The 18766-nt window shown below is 46.5% G+C and overlaps 2 protein-coding genes across 3 annotated transcripts in view; both read left to right on the plus strand.

The window, feature by feature from the left end:
* The window catches only part of PPP1R14C (protein phosphatase 1 regulatory inhibitor subunit 14C), a 535162-nt gene that overhangs the window by 302105 nt on the left and 214291 nt on the right, over window positions 1-18766 (plus strand). The gene's annotated exons all lie outside the window — the stretch shown is intronic.
* PLEKHG1 (pleckstrin homology and RhoGEF domain containing G1) overlaps window positions 17935-18766 on the plus strand; it is a 239848-nt gene continuing 239016 nt past the window's right edge. Inside the window, exon 1 of one of the 2 annotated variants that reach the window (XM_066247886.1) lies at window positions 17935-18091. The gene's annotated coding sequence lies outside the window, so the exon portion shown is untranslated. The remainder of the gene's footprint in view (window positions 18092-18766) is intronic. The other variant, XM_066247882.1, reaches the window with a different exon arrangement.

The following is an 18766-nucleotide window of genomic DNA, read 5'->3' on the forward strand; positions in this document are numbered from 1 at the left end:
CCCCAAATCTGAATTATTCAGCTGGACTCCTTAGTAGGGAATGTTGAAGTGTAAGAATAATTGGCAAGCCTATAGAGCTTTCTAGGAATAAGGCCGATAAGTAAAAGATGATCTCCATGTAAAACAATAAAATCTTATAAATCCCCTTTGACCAGCCCCTACTCCAGCCTCCTTCCTCATCCATCCATTCCCATCCTTCCACTGAGTTAGCCATTATTACCCTATTCTGTTCTCTACTGAAAACTTTATTCCCGAACTTTTCAATTTATAATTATGTTTTGTGCTCATAAACCTAAATGTAGTGCTTCTGTGGTTTTGAAATTAGGTTTCAAAAAGCCTAAAGGTGGAAGATGAACAGAACCCTGAGTGCAGGCTGCAGTGGAAATATAAAGCTTCTCATATTCTGTAAATAAACGTATTTGCCCACTTAACCTTGAGCTTCGCCTTCCATACCCTGGAAGACGTGGAAGGACAGAGTTGATCCTGTTTTCCTACTTGGATTTCTTGTGTCCTTCTGGAAATCTCTTCTAGAGCCCCCACTCCACACAATCGTTAGCACACCTAGGAGGTGTAAACAAAGGGGCAAGCCTGTGGAGTCACAGGGCTGGCACCCGTGCTGCTAATTCAGAGACGGAGAACCCTCCGCCACCGCCTGCTGCAGGGACACAGGCTGCGGAGGGCTCCGGCCACTCGCACCCACCCTTTCATTAGCGAAAACCCGTCTCTGCCCGTGGATGACGGAGTTTGTCTCCGTGGCTTGCTCAGGTCTCCAATCTGATAGCGATATTGGACAAATTTTCTTGCCTTCTTTGAACTCAAAATTCTTTTCTCACAGCGGGAGACACGGGGTACTTTAAAAGCCTTGCAGACAGGGGCTTTCCATCGAGGAGGGCAAGCAAGTGGTTAGGCAACTCATAGACTGGAAATGTTTAGGTGAATTATTCACAGATTTGACAGTAAAAAAAGATTTCTTCATTTGGATGATAACCACATCTTTTGAGCATTTCTGAGTTCTTTTGCTTGTCCTGTGATTTAGTGAAAGTATCAATTCCCTTAGCCTAAAACTTCAAAAGTTACAGTGGATTTTTATGTCACCTGTGACCAAGGATCAGCTCTCAGTCGAGATGCGTTTGCTACTGATTCTTATTTTGCCTTCCCAAAGTGACACAGCTGATTTCCCCTGTGACATTTCATCAGAGGGCAAGCTGGGGGCATGTCACCCTTCCCGGGAATTCATCTTCCTTTTCATTTCTATGTGGTCGGTGTTGGTTACTGTCAAATATTACAACAATTCCTCCTGCTTTCGTTGCAAAGGGAAATGACAAATTGCTTTGGGGTCAGGTTTTATGAAGACGATCAAGTCCTCTCCTAGGTTTCAGGTGGCTCTTTAGCCCAGTTCGCCATGAGGCCATCTTGAGGTCATTGCACAGATATTACCATCGCTCAGAGATATTGATAGGACAGGTGCCTGATGTTTTTCTTCTCCTAGTCTCTTTTAAAGGGCTTCTGTGAAACCTGGAGGTCTTAGATGTTGAGCTTTGCTATATGAAGAGAAAATAGTTTGACCTTCCAACCTCCCTCCAAGATTCTGTTTCTGAAGTGACTTTATATTTCTCAAGGGCGGTTTTCCCCACTGTCTCTCCTGTGCAGTGAAGCTAGGGGCCCCTGCTTAGCACCGCATCGATACCTGATCACGCCTGATGACAGTGTCCCAGTGGTCCGCCAAAGGCATTGGTGTTGGATGTCCCTCAGTCCGTCCTCTCCCAGAGCTGCTCTCTTGCACGTGAGTCAGTGGCGAGGCAGCACGGAGGACCCTGGGATCAGAGGTCCGATCTAATATGGCAGCATCAGGAGAATATGTTTTAAAAGAGGGAACGTCGTGCTATTCTGAAATAACTTTATATTATGTCAGCCTTGTAAATCACAATTGTCAATTACACCCAACTATAACTTTGAGTTTTAAAGCTCCATATTAAAGCGTTCAGGATTTCTATTAAGATGGTTATCTCCAGGGGAATGTGAGCCAGATGACTGAAGGAGACGGTTTCGTGTTCCCTTTATCACTCCTCAGAGTGACAAACTTGGCCCCTGGACACCTCGATGGCACCTCTGCAGGCATACATACAAGGTAGAACCCTGCGCTCACCCTGGCTGTCATTCTCAGGACGGCCAGGAGGGGCAGTGTTGCAGTGCCTCACGGGACCATCCCCGTCCTGGGATTCTGCAGAACTCTCCGGCTCCTTCCTGAACAGAGCTCCACCTTGCCCTCCGCCCTAGTCTCCCACCCACCCCACCTCAAGCCTAGCTAAGGGAAGAAGGAGCACCTTGTTTTTAGTAGCTTACCCTGAGCAGCTGCCTGCAGTGACAGGTATTGTGGCCTCTCTGTGCACCTCCCCAGAGGTTGGCAGGCCTCAGGCCACACCACGCCAGGTGCTGGGTCTCAACCAAACCCAAACAAAGGGTCTCAGTATAACGTCGTCTGTCCATCTGGTGTGGTTTCCCATCTCAAGGAAGAAGCCTTCCAGTCGGGTCAGCCTGCCTTTATTTAAAGCACAGCTTCCCTCCAGCCAGGAGGCTATTACGTGCCCTGCGTTATGGACCATCGCAGGGTACGTGCCCCGCGGCCTTTTAGCATCTGTGTCTGATAGAAGGCGCTCCCTCGTGAGCCCCAGCGCCTTCTAGCTAGCTGGGTGACCCAGAGAAAATCCCCCACCTCTCCGGTGCGCCATTTCTTTATCAGCAAAATGGAGATGACAATGATGATGATGATGATGATGATGATGATGATGTTGATATGATATCTTTTTCCTAGGGTCCTTTGTTATATTTAATACAATAATACAAGCAAAGCACTTAGCAGTATGTAGCAATGTAGAAATCTCTCATGGTAGTGTTATTAAATTTTCTTTTCCAGTTTCTGTGTTCCTTTATATACTCTGTAGTACATAGTATGGATTTTGTCAATTTTCAAACTATTGAAACATGCTAGACAATAGAGCCTGTGTCAGTCATCCAGATACCAAATAGACCTCAGTTAAATATATTAATTGCATGTGTTCCATTGATGGAGAAGGCGTTAAGCTAAAAGAAAATAACAAATCAGAGACATGGGTTGATTTTTCAAGTGATGTCTACAATGAGGCCTGAGCACAGCTCCGCCCACCCTCAGCACGGTCATCCTCAGCATTCCACAGTAAGAATTCGTATTCAGAAAGGTGACCTTGAGCTACGAGATCGGTATCAGTGTGAAAAAGATCCAGCTATTCTAAGACATTTTAAAACACCAACAGACTGTTATCTAATGACTGTGTCTAAACACAAAAGTCTAATGACTTTCTGCAAAGGAAAGGGTGTTCTGGTGACTCAGAAGTTCAGTAAGCCATCATTCCCCACTTCCCAAGGTTTCATTTAATCCAGACCCGACTGAATTGAGTGAGAGAAGAACATTTGTGGATTGGACGATTTCTGGCTGGTGCGGTTGAACTAACACACATCATGTTTCTTTTTGTCTGCCCTCCTCCAAGACCGTGTCATTAGTCATTATCTATGGCTTAGGGTTTGCGTGCAGCACAGAAAATGCATAATCACCAGAAAATATGCTCCAGTCAAAGCATTTTTTCCAGGTTATTATATTAATTCTGCAAATGCACCTATGAGGCAACTCAATATGCAGAAATTACTTATTCCTTTCTGGTGCTGCAGAAAGGAGGGACAGTGGCAGTGGAAAGGCCACTTGGAATTTACAGTTGGAGCTCCTCTTTTCCAGGGAATGCCAGTGCCTAGGTCTGCGGATCCTCCACTACCTACCACATCGCCTCGGAGGCCTTGTGAAGAGCTACAGATCCCACTTCCTCCAACCTGAATATTACTGATTCAGGGGAGACTGACCATTTCAGGGCGGGTGTGCTCTGTCTCCCGGGGGAAACACAGTAGTCCATTCACGGAGCTGGTCTCCCAGTGACTCACAACACAGCTGCTTAGATTTACGGCCAGCTGATGGATTTAAGGGCTGTTGGCTCTTTTGTTGAAATTCATATTAATAAAGACAGGGGCTCTATAAAAACTTACTGTTGCATGGCGGGAATGCATGAAGCATCACAGTGCAGATTATGATGTCTTTCCACCTTAAGAAGTCTGGTAGAACCATACTTTCTTTCATTTAGGTTCTGCGGTCTTAAAAGCAAGTAGGCTTTGAGGGAATTTACCCGTAAAATTTACAGGACCAACTAAACACCAGCATTTATATATAAACTCCTGTGTTCCTCCTGCCCAGCACCACCACCAAGAAGTTACTCTTACTGCCAAGACATAACATGTTTCTTTTTTTTTATTTTTAAAGATCAGACATAAACACCCCAAGGCTGAATTTTGGCAAGTTCCTCTCTTGTCCAAGATTGTAATTTATTCCTGCATGCATCATACATCAGTTCTGAGCTACTTAAGAGAAATCAAATCTTGGTTATGCAATTATAGTAGCATAAAACTCTGAAAGAACACCCAGACTTGGAATGGAGAGAACCCATTACTCTTGTTTTTTATAGAAAATTCCCTCTACCCTTAGTTAGGAGCTAGCCAGGCTCTCAAGGTCCGAAACTGAACGTGAGATGCCAGGCAAAGGGCATTTGCATTTGTCGCAAATCAACCATGTTTTAGGCACAGTGTCAATCTTATTTTACCTGTCAACACAGTGATGCTTCGAGGTATGATGTCACTTCATTGTACAGATGAGGAAACTAAGACCAATAGAAGTGAGGGAACAATCTCATCAGGATCACCTCTAGAAATGACAGTAGGCAGAGTTCTAAAAAGAGCTCCTAAGGTTCTGAGCCCTACTCCCTGGAACCTGTGAATATAATGAGATATCACTCCTATTATGATGTTATACCATGTGGCTCTGTTGATTGTAAAATAAGGAGATTATCCATGAACCTGATTTAATCACATAAATTCTTAAGGGCAGAGAGCTTCCTTCCTCTGCATGGTACTAGAGAAAGTCAGAGAGATTTGAGCCATGAAAGAACTCATTGTGCCATTGCTGGCTGGAAGATGGAGGATGGAGGGGCCACATGCAAGAACCAGACAGAGGTATCCAGGGGCAGAGAATGACCCTTAGTGAATAGCCAGCAAGGAAACCAGAACCTTAGTCCTACAAAGAGAACCCCAGTCCTACAACCCACAAGAAGCTGAATTCTGCCAGCAATCTAATTGAAGGTGGAAGTATGTTCTTCCCCCAAACCTCAGACAATATAGCTAGCCACCACCTTGTATGTGAGCTCCTCAGCGGAGAACCCAGCTGGGCCATGCCAGATTTCTGACTTATGGAACTTGTAAGATAGTAAGTGAATGCTGTTATAATACACGAATAGTGTGGACATTGGTTATGCAGCAATAGAAAACTAACACAGCAATTAAGTGGAAAAGCTGAAATTCAAACTCAGCTCTATTTGGTTTCAACCAAGTGGACAAGACAACTTCTAGGCTAATCACAGAACTAGCCTCAATAGATGAACGTGTAATAAAGAACTAACTCATTTCCATTGCGGATTACAAAAATTAGCTCTCAGTGTAGTATTTGTCTCCATCTCTATTCATGACTTCATCCTCCAGAGCATCCACATTTCTACTGATGGAACTCAACTTATCGCTAGTGTTATCCATATTATATTATATTATTAACTGCATTATGCCACGCTTCCCAATTTTTCAAAATACTTTCCCATTCATTATCTAATTTTCCCCCTCTTCACAACTACTCTGTAAAGCAGACTGGGCAGAAATAATTATCCTCACTTTCTGATAAAAAAGCTGAAGAGAGTCCTGGCCGTTTGGCTCAGTGGTAGAGCGTCGGCCTGGCGTGCAGAAGTCCCGGGTTCGATTCCCGGCCAGGGCACACAGGAGAAGCGCCCCTCTGCTTCTCCACCCCTCCCCCTCTCCTTCCTCTCTGTCTCTCTCTTCCCCTCCTGCAGCCAAGGCTCCATTGGAGCAAAGTTGGCCCGGATGCTAGGGATGGCTCTGTGGCCTCTGCCTCAGGCACTAGAATGGCTCTGGTTGCAACACAGCAGCACACCAGATAGGCAGAGCATCGCCCCCTGGTGGGCAGAGCATTGCCCCCTGGTGGGCGTGCCAGTGGATCCCGGTCGGGTGCATGTGGGAGTCTGTCTGACTGTCTCTCCCTGTTTCCAGCTTCAGAAAAATACAAAAAAAAAAAAAAATACAAAAAAAATGCTGAAGAGGAAAGTAGTCAACTTTTAATATTAAGTAAGTAGGAGAGCCAAGAATCAATCCTGGATTCCCTCCAAGTGTGACCTTTTTCTAGAGATCAAGAAAGTGAAACTCAGAGAAAATGATAAGGTGCCCTGGGTTGCAAACTTACTGGCCTCACAACCCCTAGTCTCCACAGCACGCTGACCTGAAGTTCCTACCCCTTACCCATCCACCCCAACGGCTCTGCTCCCTGCAGCCCATTACTCAGAGCCTCCATCCAATGTGACACCCTCTGACTGGGTCCCCTCCCCACTCACGGTCCTTCAGCCTTTTTCCCAGTGGCTATGCCCTCCTCCTGCCTCAGGGCCTTTGTACTGACTGTATATGTTCTCTCTGCAGGGAATGCTCTCTGTCCTCACCCTTCCCATTGACCTTTTTTTTTTTTTTCATTTTTCCGAAGCTGGAAACAGGGAGGCAGTCAGACAGACTCCCGCATGCGCCCGACCGGGATCCACCCGGCATGCCCACCAGGGGGCGATGCTTTGCCCCTCTGGGGCGTCGCTCTGTTGCATCCAGAGCCATTCTAGCGCCTGAGGCAGAGGCCACAGAGCCATCCCCAGCGCCCGGGCTATCTTTGCTCCAATGGAGCCTCGCTGCGGGAGGGGAAGAGAGAGACAGAGAGGAAGGAGAGGGGGAGGGGTGGAGAAGCAAATGGGTGCCTCTCCTGTGTGCTCTGGCCAGGAATCGAACCTGGGACTCCTGCACGCCAGGCCAACGCTCTACCGCTGAGCCAGCCGGCCAGGGCCCCCATTGACCATATTAACTCCTACTTATTCTTACAATCTGGCTCAAAGGATAGTTTTAGGGACAATCTCTTTGAACTTTTAGAGTAGGTTAATATCTATCTATACATCCTCATAATATCCTTTGATTTCCACAGTTGGCAATTTATACTGATTTGGATATTTGAAGTCTATCACTCCCTCCCCCATTATGTGACAATTCCATGGAGTAGGACAGCATCTTTTTGCCCACCTGTACCTAGCATAGTCCAGTCACATCCTGCGGCTCAGCAAATACAGGGTGAATTAATGAATGCACTTACGCATCACTGAGACAGTGCAGCTGCTCTTCGGTTGGCTAGCCATTACCCCCAGGACTGCCCCTCCGAGTGGTCAGCCAGGGGCAGTCTTTGGCAATACCAAACCGCATCTTTCCACCTCCATCGCTCCCACACCAAGCCTGACAAGTGAGTGCAGGGCTTTTCCAGTAAAAATGTTGCATTTCCACCTCTAACTAGTTAGCTGAATGCAAACTGCAGTTGAAAAAATAAAATTGTTTTTAAAAAAGGCTAAGGCGAGCCAAGCAATAACAGTGATAGATACACACACAAAAAAAATACTTTCGTGTAGAAGCTGTGACTTTAAAGAACCCATCAGAGAATCATTTTGTTATATGATAGTAGCTTCAATTATATCAGTTTCATTGGCTGAAGTTTTAAAAAAGAAAAGAATGGTGTGCATGCCGGTCTGACCATTGTGAATGTCAACGTCTCACCTGTCTTATTCTACCGTGGTCACATGTTGTGATCACATATTATGATCACGTGTTGAGTTCATACTCAGTACAGTGTTTTGGTTCTTGTTGCAGTTGGGAGGGAAGACAATATAGGCAATGAGGTTTGGACATTCTGAGTGAGGAACTTGTATCTGGGATGTTTATAAAACCTAGTGGAAGATGTACAAGAACTTCTCCTTGGACGAAACGTTCATCACCTTAAAGAACACGGGAGAGCACAGTCCAGCACCAAACGCAGAAATTCACATACAACATGGGAAAACTGCTGATTCATAGAGTTGGTTAATTGAAGAGTTTAGATGGAATAAAATAATAACAATAATAATAAGCAAGGTAAGCAGCCAGTGGCTAGATTCATAGGCCTTGAATGCCGAACTCAGACGTTTGAACTTGATGCTGAAGTAGAGAACCACTGAAGTTTGTCAAGGGGTGGCTGGCGTACATTGCAATGAGGGACACCCAGCCTTTCCTGTATGAGGACAGGTGTTCCTTACCTTGTTGGAGCATTCTGAGTAGCAAGGTGAAAGTGGGGTCCCCCTGGCTCAAGCATCTTTCTTTAACAATCCTTAAACATATAATATTGTGAAGTCATCAAACAAGAAACTGATTGAAACTTCACATATACATATTATGGGGTGACCCATCTATTGCTTTTAAAGCGACTAATGTAAGTAAATGTTTAACCAATAAACTGCAAATCATATGCAGACATCCCATAAGTGTTTGAGCCTTTCTTACTAGGACATTTGTGAAAAAAAATAAGACTAACTAATATGAGGGTTCACATCCATCACCCTCCCCTAAGGGAAATACCTTTGTCTCAGGCCTGATTTAGGATAATCTGGTACCCAACTGACCCACATTCCGTGATAGTCCACAGTGAGTTGATTATTTTCTTGCACCAGAAATAAAACAGGATATACAGAGATCAACTCCTTATCAAGCTTGCAATTTGAGTGTGTAAGTAGAGAGACTTCCTCAGCTATAATTCTAAACTCTAGCTGCATTTTTTTCCACGTAACCCCTGTGCAAGTCTGGACAATGCTGACATTTAATTAGGCATGTTCTCCTCCAACGTGAGATCCCGCTGGGAATGAGGGCCCACGGCAAAGCCTGCTTCCTGGACAGGACCACAGCAAAGAGACAGGGTGGTGTGGGGGTGGCTTGGAGAGAGAAGTGACAGGGCAGCGTGGAGAGAGAGAATGCACAGGTTGCAGGCCACTGGACAGGTCTCCCCACCCCTCAGAAGTCTTTGCTTCCTCTCTGGGTTACAATCCTTCCTGTCCACGCCCTTTGATTTTGCTTTCAACCATTCCAAGCGCCCTTTATGTGTTGTTAGCTAAGCAAATAGTATCCTAAGACGATCAGGGTGGCAGCGATGTCATGTAAAGTGGGTGGGAGCCTGCACCGGAACATATCCCAACCAGGGAATTGCATAAGGACAACCTGAATTACAGTCAGACTAGAAGGCCTGGGAAGGAGAAATAAATGGTAGCGCTTCATCTTTAGATAGTATATTTTTTAATTGCAAGATAACAGGAGGCATTTGTTAATTTAATTAGCCCACATTGAGGTTGTTGTTGTTTTTCTCTTCCTTTTTTTTTTTTTTACTTGTTGAATCGTTTTAAAATACCCCTTCTGTTCTTGAAAGGTAAAAAGATACATTTCCTAAAAGAAATAGGAGCTCAAAATGTCTTGCTAGGAATGTGAGAGTCAACTCTCAGGAAAGTATTGGGTTGCTGCAAAGTGATCATGAAATTGGGTTCTTCATAAACAAAGTCCTTCTGTAATTACAGAAAAAGTGACTTGGAAACCAGAATACGGAGTGTGCTGAAGTTAATCACAGTACAAAGGACTGCAATCTACACAAGCAGTTGGGTCCGTGTAATTTGTAGGGTTTCCATCGTCTATCATATTTCTGTCCAGATATTTGGTAGGGGGGGTTGACTATACTTATGTCAACTGTCCAACTATGGTGAATAAGTCAAGGGAAATTATAAAAATAAAGAAACCAATTTTTAAAAGGAATGATTTTTAAGGTAGCAAATTCAGAAAAAGCATGATGTTTCTTTGGTTTCTGGTTTAACTTGTTCTATCACAAAATTTCAAAGAAAAGTGGAACATGTCAGAATTTATACATTATATGTTCATATTATGTAATCCGGTTTTGCTGATTAAGCCAGAAGGAAAATGCAAATGAGAATAAGGGTTTGCTCATGTGAATAGATTGAGTTTTTCAAGGGAATGAGGGCTCAGAAATTAAAAGAAAAAAAGGAGGGAGGTCTGGAAGAATAAATCTGTACGAAGAGAAGAAACGCATATGCAAATGTGATTGTGATGGGGAGGTAGAGTTTGTTTCTATTCTGAAGGAAGTGAGCGATACATACAAATGGAACAGATCTCACCAGCCTTTGATGGAAAATGTGACTCTAAAGTTTTAGGATGCATTACAAAGGAGCTAATATATATTTTAAAGTATTCCATTTATTCTTCATAGTTCCTAAGTTTATCCAGAATACTCGACATTAGTAGAGTCTGATTGCTGAAGTTGATGAATAAAATCATTAATCAATGACTTAATGTTAAGTAACAAACAAATTTGGAGGAAACAAGGAGCTTGAGTTTTTTTTATTATAAATCGCATGTGATACAATCTCAGTTTACCATAATATTTTAGCCAATCAGAGAGTTGCATCATGCTAACTTGATCAAGAACAGTATCCTGGGGTTAGAATAATATCATCTCCAGGGCTCACTTTACAAGGAGTTCCCAGACACAAAATGGAAATTAAGCCTTTCTCCACTGACTGTTGAGCTGACTTCATCTTGCTCCCCACGTGTTCTTCCAAAACTGAGCATCGTCAAACATACTGATAACAGCTTCTTTCACTTTAAATTCATATTAAGTTATTACATTTTAGGTCTTTGTGTTTTTAAATATCTGTTCCCATTCAGAATGAATTTTCTTTTTTGTGAACATTGCATGGGATTTAATTTTTAAAGTTTAAATTTGCCTTACAAGATTGAGCTATGTGAAGCTACATTTAAAAGTTTGTGTGTTAATTCATTAAATATGTAATATGAAAATCCAATTTTAGATTATTTTATTTCTATTACCAAACATTTTAAATAACATTTTTCAGTTGATGCAAGAACAACCTTTAACAATTGGTTTCACTGGAAGTTTTCTCTCTAGAGTTCCTGCCTGGAATAAGGTAGGTTTTATTCTTCAGGAAACATAACCTGCCACCATTTCAAATGGAAATAAAAAGAGGAAATAACAGTCTTTTGACTCTCCCAAGTCTCCAAAGTTGCCAGCAGTTTCTAAAGACTTGCCATGGAACCCTCAGTGATGGCCTTCGATAATTATTGCTAAGATGACGTTGTGTCTGAAAGCGCACTGCCAATTTACAGTCTCAAAGACCTTTTTTGGCGTTAATGAGTAAGTATAATTATGGGGCTTTTCCATTTTCTGACGATCAGTTTGTTCTCTGTAATTATGCAGTTCCCTTATTATCGCTTTCTACAGCACTTGCATTCAGATCTTGAATGTAAAACTCCTTTCCTCACAGGTAGTAAGGTTAAGTTTTAAGTTGCATAGAAGAGCCTGACTGGTGATGGCATGGTGGATAGAGAGGCGACCTGGGATGCGGAGGTCCCAGGTTTGAAACCCTGAGGGCGCCCACTTGTGCACGGGCTTGCCAGCTTGAACGCAGGGTTGCTGGCTTGAGTGTGGGATCGTAGACATGATCCCATGGTCACTGGATTGAAGCTCAAGCTTGCTGGCTTGAGCAAAGGGTCTCTGGCTTGACTTGAGCTCTCTGGTCAAGGCATATATATGAAGCAATCAATGAATAACTAAAGTGCTGTAACTATGAGTTGATGCTACTCATCACTTTCTTGTTTCTCACACATACTTTAAAAAAAACTGTATAGAAATAAAAAGAACTAAATAATCACTAAACACCACTTGTAGGTTAGTAACATACAAGGGGTTCTGTGGCTAAAAATTTTTTTCCTTCAAATTTGTGTCAGTTCAGGTACTAACTGAGCTTCTCAGGTGCTCTTTCTTCAGCCTACACACTCCCCAGGGCACACGAGGTTCTGCAGGACCGGTGCTGGGCATGACCCTTCCCCCCCCCCCCCAGTTCCTGGTGCTGTGGTCATAGATCCTGACCACGGGCCATGAGACAGAGAGTAGTACAACTGTAACTAAGGTTTTTTTGTTTGTTTGTTTTTCTGAAGCTGGAAACGGGGAGAGACAGTCAGACAGACTCCCGCATGCGCCCAACCAGGATCCACCCGGCACGCCCACCAGGGGGCGACGCTCTGCCCACCAGGGGGCGATGCTCTGCCCCTCCTCTGGGGCGTCGCTCTGTTGGGACCAGAGCCACTCCAGAGCCTGGGGCAGAGGCCAAGGAGCCATCCCCAGCGCCCGGGCCATCTTTGCTCCAATGGAGCCTTGGCTGCAGGAGGGGAAGAGAGAGACAGAGAGGAAGGAGGGAGGGGTGGAGAAGCAGATGGGCGCTTCTCCTGTGTGCCCTGGCCGGGAATCGAACCCGGGACTTCTGCACGCCAGGCCAACGCTCTACCACTGAGCCAACCGGCCAGGCCAGGGCTGTAACTAAGGTTTTATTCAGAACAATGGAACTGAGTCACCAGATGTTATCACGGAAAAACCGCACAGAACAGCTCCTATGCTTCCCCCCGACCCTGTGCTTGCCTGCTCTCCGGCTTGCTTGCCTGCATACAGAGTTTCACTTCAGCAAGTGCTCAGGGCTTAGCGATAAAAACCGCACACACACCCCCCAAGAGGGTGCGGAGCTTTCACTGACCCGCCGCCACTGGTGCTGCCCCTGTATGTAAGTAATAAAAGCTCTGTGTTCAAAACCTGCTCCATCTGGTCCTGCTTGTGGTTCCTTTGGGATTCCACAACAGCACCAGACCAGTTTTCCGGGTCTGGACCTCTTGCATGACACGTCCCAACATCTAACCTGGCTGAATGTGAGAAGGGAGAGTTCCCAGGAATCCCTGAGACCAGTAACATTACAGGTGGCACCATTCACTGGTGCTCTGCTCTGCTTTGCCCAACACTCCAGGGCACTGTGATTCTGATGCCCTTTGGTGAACCATCTCTCTTACTATTACTCATGTATCTGTTTAAAAAAGATATAGATAGGTAGATGATAGATACATAGTCAGATAGATTTAAAAAAAGAGACAGGAAGAAATTCACATCTTGGTCTTCATCACCCTTGTAAAACTGAAATTGCCCATTGTGGCAGCAATAATTTTTCACAATATGGAACTTTCTAGAGAACTTGGATGGACAGTCAAAGGCAATTTCACAGGATCTGCGTAAAAACATTGGATTGTTTAACCAAGATGAATTAACTTTAAGTTGAAAAGTTTCAAGTTCTGTGACATTTTTCCTGCAAATATCCATATTTACAAAACATATAAACATGCATCTTACTTATCTATACTGGTCAGCACTGAGGGAATGTAGGCAACTAGAGGAACAGGTAAAATGGTGATGTTGACCTTGAACTAGTTACACTTGCCATTCTCACCCATTTCTGTGACCCAGGCACGTTTCTGCCATTGCTTTTGCCTCTCCTGGTGCCCCTTTGCTATCTTCTTGGCCTGGCTGGTACCTGGGGGACCCCTGCTCTGCTGAGACTTTTCTTACCAGCAGGAAATTGTGCATTCTGAGAAGATCAGATGCATTCACTCCGCTAGTGCGATACCGAGCAGGATAATTCTTCGCTCTAGTCTCCTTGAGAGAGAATGAATTTGCACTTGTCTGCTGGACAGCCTTAATCCACCAGGCTATGAGGGAGGGGAAATTTCAGGCGCTGTGTAGCAGTCAACAATGGAGACATTCTCAAGTATCAGAATTTCCAAGTGGTCTCAAATTCCTCTACCTACTTTTAGGTCCAACTCAGCTAGATACTAGTAATCATGCACATTTCTTACTTTAGCTTTCTTTTGCTCACTGGGGTTAGTACAGCTTCTTAATTTTTCTTTTTTCTTTTTTTTTTTCATTTTTCTGAAGCTGGAAACAGGGAGAGACAGTCAGACAGACTCCCGCATGCGCCCGACCGGCACGCCCACCAGGGGCGACACTCTGCCCACCAGGGGGCGATGCTCTGCCCATCCTGGGCGTCACCATGTTGCGACCAGAGCCACTCTAGCGCCCGAGGCTGAGGCCACAGAGCCATCCCCAGCGCCCTGGCCATCTTTGCTCCAATGGAGCCTTGGCTGCGGGAGGGGAAGAGAGAGACAGAGAGGAAAGCGCGGCGGAGGGGTGGAGAAGCAAATGGGCGCTTCTCCTGTGTGCCCTGGCCAGGAATTGAACCCTGGTCCTCCGCACGCTAGGCCGACGCTCTACCGCTGAGCCAACCGGCCAGGGCATAATTTTTCAATCTTCTCGCTAATTAGAGCCTTCAGAAAAAGGAGCCCCAACATAGACTCTCATCCCACTCCTGGCTGGGGGAATTTGGAGACACAGGTCATCCATGTGCACGTGCTTACATTCTTGGTTTTCTGTCTTCCCTACAAGAGGCCATATATAAATTCTTTTTCTTACCCTAATCATTATAACACAGTTAGAATATTCTAAGTCAGGGGTCCCCAAACTTTTTCACAGGGGGCCAGTTCACTGTCCCTCAGACCGTTGGAGGGCCAGACTATAAAAAAAACTATGAACAAATCCCTATGCACACTGCACATATCTTATTTTAAAGTAAAAAAAACAAAACGGGAACAAATACAATATTTAAAATAAAGAACAAGTAAATTTAAATCAACAAACTGACCAGTATTTCAATGGTAACTATGCTCCTCTCACTGACCACCAATGAAAAAGGTGCCCCTTCCGGAAGTGCGGAAGTGCGGCGGAGGCCGTATAAATGGCCTCAGGGGGCCACATGTGGCCCGCGAGGCCAAGTTTGGGGACTCCTGTTCTAAGTCATTTGAAATTGAATAGCTTAAACCAAATTTGAAATTGAAATAGCTTTAAAAAAAAGATAAATGCTACCTGTGTTTTTCCTAAGGTGTTCCTATAATCCAGGGACATATTATTTCTGATCTTGTTTGATCATAAATTCAGTGCAGCTATCATCAGCCTCGTAAAAGTTATCATCAAAAGCCCTAAAAGGAAAGCAAGGCGTGATCCAGCCTTTTAACTCTGTAGCCTTTGCAAACATTAACTCCCATGTGCGCGTAGTAGATTGGTGACCCTGAAACCACTGTGTGTGGTTGCCCTGCCCTTCATTGGAAACAGCTGTGTTAGGAGGACACACCAGAGAACTGGAACACAGCTCAGTGTTCGAAAGCCACTCCGCCATGCGCAGCTTGGTGACCTTGAGCAAGCCACTGGAACTTCCTGAGTCTCTATGACCTTGCATGTGACGGAGGGATTACAGTATCTACCTTACCAGGTCTCTGTGAGGAATAAATGAGATGATATGGGAGACACTTGATCTAAAAAGGCAAAAATATTTTCTCCAAAGCAATCTAATTGATAGATCAATCTTATTTGAGAAAGAGAAAGGTCTGACCTGAGGCCTCTGCTAGGCCTGGGCTGGATGCACACGGGTGTCTTCCTGCCCTTGTTCTGCTCCGCATCATGAGATGGCAGGGGTGGCAGGAAGGACAGCTGTCGGCTGAGGGTTCCGAGTTCCCCTGACAGCTCCGTTCATCCCATGGAATGTACTGATTGGAGGGTGAAGGAAGGGAGAAAGCAGGGCATTTCTCCCCCTCTCTGTCACTGTGTAAGACAATGCCAGGTTCTCCGACTCCCACAGACAGCTTCCTTCTGGAACCCCCTCTCCCTGTCCTTCCGTCCTATGGATGATGGTGACTTTCTGTTGCTGTTCACATCTGGACTGCTTCACTGTCTTCTCTTGGGTTCTCGGTTTTTCCATCACTTGTGGAGCCAATTCCCTGTAGTAGAGTCTTCGTTTTATAAATACTTTAAGTGGTTTCTGCTTCCCTCTTTTGACCTCGGCTGATATTCGTGTTAGGAAGACCTCTCACCAAAAGAATCTTCCTGATACTGGATGCAGCATTAGAAAGTCATTTTGTTGGCCACTTTTCCTTAAAGAGGGGAGTAACATGTTACTGTTATGGAATGCTACATAACAGCATTTCCACAACTTATTATTTTGCATTTTCGCAACTCTTTCTGTTGCCCTCTCATTGACCCATCCAGTCACCTACCTTCTCAACATTTTATATCTTTTGTGAGTTAAGAGTTGAGCTAAGTGTTGGGCACACGCAGGTCAACTAGACACAGCGTATCAGACCAGGTGATTGCACGGCGCTCTCTCAGGACCAGCAGGGCGGAGCACATTTATTTGGGAGTCAGATTGACGAGGTGGGTTGGGTGGCTGATGCTGTGCGTGGCACTCAGCAGCAATTACAGCTTTCCCACTCCTGTTTCCACTTCCCACTTCCTACCTCATTAATAAGCTGAGGTGGAGTGGAGTGGGTTGGGCAACAACTATAATAACCATTAAGTAGAGAAAGAACCAAAGTTCAGAATTGTTATCTGCCTCAGGTGAGCAGCTTGTAAGTGGGAGTCTGTGGCTGGCGGTCAGGTCACATTGCTTCGCTCTAAGTCATCTGTGCTAAGAGACATGTGATTAGGTGGGATGGGGTGTAGAACAGCAGAGAGAGCATTTTGCAAGGAATCAGGACACCTTTCGTCTTCAAGTTGTCCCCAGCTGCCAGCTGTCACACACAGATGCACTCGTCAGTTAGCTTCTTTGAGCCTTAGGCCTTTCCAGTGTCCGATGAGGGCCAGCATCTAGCGCACAGGATTGAAAAAGACCAAGAAGTGCTGTACCTGTGTGAGGTGCTCTGCTCACTTCTCTTCAAGTAACAACATAGATGGGGTGACAGGCAGGGTTTTGTGTGATCTGCAGGTGCTGGAAAGGGTCTGATAAAGCCGCCTGAGCCTCCATTTCCGGTCTGTGAAAAGAAACCAGCACCTGTGCTGTGGACCTCACAAGGCTATTATTGCAAGACCAACTGAAACTTGGCTTTGAGGGTGGCAAATGTCTGCTTGCGTCCTACTGCAAATCGTCTGTGGTCACTGTATTCTAAGCATAGCCCAGCCTCAGAGCTTCAGGTCATACAAGTCAGTTGCGGAGACAAAAGAAACTACAAAGCAGAACAGAAATGGTGCGTTGTGTGAAGAGAGCTGTGCCACTGTGTGGCCCTCCTGCACAAAACCTTACTTTGTTTCAAATCTTTATTATAATTGCTATAACTGCATGCATGCATAAAAACAGATAAAAGGGGGAGATCAACAACAATAATAACTAACATGAATCCAGACTTTATTATGCGCCGGGTTCTCTCCGAAGCCTTTCCTGAACGTTAACTACCATTCTCGCCATTTTACAGATGAGGGGAACGAGGAACAGGGAGGCTAAATAATTCCCTCCAGGCCACACAGCTAGTAACTGGTTAGATTAAAAGCCTGCGAGCAGGTAATATGGAAGTGCATTCTTAAAAATTACAAAGCCAACGGAGCCAGTAGGTAAACCTGATACGCATGTTCGCCTTTGAAGGGAGAGAGGTGTGAAGAAACCACCTTTGATTCAGGTCATAATTTTACCACCCAGCTGTGCCTTTAAACATCTATGTGGCCGTTACAAAGGTTAGTCTTTCTTTGCTCCTTTTCACTTTACTTTCTCAAAGCAAAGGTTATTTGGTACATTAACTCAGGTGATTAGGGTAATGAGGCCTGAAGAACAGGAGTGTCCTCTCCGTTTACCTATTACCCCAGCTTCTGTGTAATACTAGAAGGTTGACTTAAAATAATTATTCTTGCTATTATTTTAAAGAAAAAAAAATCCGTGAAGATCCTGGAAAATGAAGAAAAGTGATGTGTCTGCAAAAACAGTAGCAGGAATTTTTTTTCTTCATTTCCCCCCCTGGGGCTGTAATTTGACTGCTCTCTTTGGCAAGACTCCAGAGACAAGTCCAAGTGCTTAATCTCTTTCGCTTTCTCTCTCCCTCTGCTGCTCGCCACCTTTCTCGCCCCAGGGAAGCAGGGAGGCGGGCCGGCGACCTGCGCGAGCGGCCGGCGGAGCCCGCAGCTCCGCGGAGAGGGGCGGGCCGGGGCGCGGCCGAGCGGCGGGGGCGAGCCCGAGGAAGAGGAAGTCCGAGCCCGAGCGGCGGCGGTGCAGGGCGCTCGCTCGGCGGCCCCCGGAGCCGGCCCCGCGCGCGCAGTCGCCCCTTCCCGGACCGGACCTGCGAGCGCGACCCCCGCGGCCGGGCAGCCCCTCTCCGGGTAAGCACCGGCTTTGCTTTCACCCCCGGGTCCTTTTTCCAGCTAGGAGACCGCTCGCCCGGAGCCCGAGGAATGGGATGGGGACCCAGGCACCGTCCGCCCGGAGCCCCGAGGAATGGGATGGGGACCCAGGCACCGCCCGCCCGGAGCCCCGAGGAATGGGATGGGGACCCAGGCACCGCCCGCCCGGAGCCCCGAGGAATGGGATGGGGACCCAGGCACCGTCCGCCCGGAGCCCCAAGTCTGCAGGTGGAGGCGGGCGGAGCACTGTCCGCTCCCCGCTCCCCGGCGTGCTCCCTCCGGGCTGGGGACCGACGGGGCTGGGGAGCGCCCCCGCCGCCGGGACTGGAGGCACGCCGCTGCCCGCGGCCGCCTGGAGGGGGCGACCCTCCGCCGCCCGCCCCGCCCGGCGCTGCCGCGACCCGGGGGCTCGGCGCTCCCGACCCTCCACCCGCAGCCTCGGCGGCTGCGGCGTTGGCTCCTCCGCAAATGGGCTTCTCCATGAACCCCGGAGTGCGCCAGAGCCCAGCCCCAGCCCTGGAGCAGGACAGTCCCCAAACGGGGCCGGTCGCCCGCCAGCTCGGAGCAGCTCCGGGACGCCGGGCCGGTGCCTGGCCCGCAGCGCTGGTGACCGCAGCGGCAGCCGGAGGCCAGGGCGCGGCGCGGGCGGCCTGG

This window comes from Saccopteryx bilineata, chromosome 12 (assembly GCF_036850765.1).
Source record: "Saccopteryx bilineata isolate mSacBil1 chromosome 12, mSacBil1_pri_phased_curated, whole genome shotgun sequence".
In the NCBI taxonomy this organism is placed as follows: domain Eukaryota; kingdom Metazoa; phylum Chordata; class Mammalia; order Chiroptera; family Emballonuridae; genus Saccopteryx; species Saccopteryx bilineata.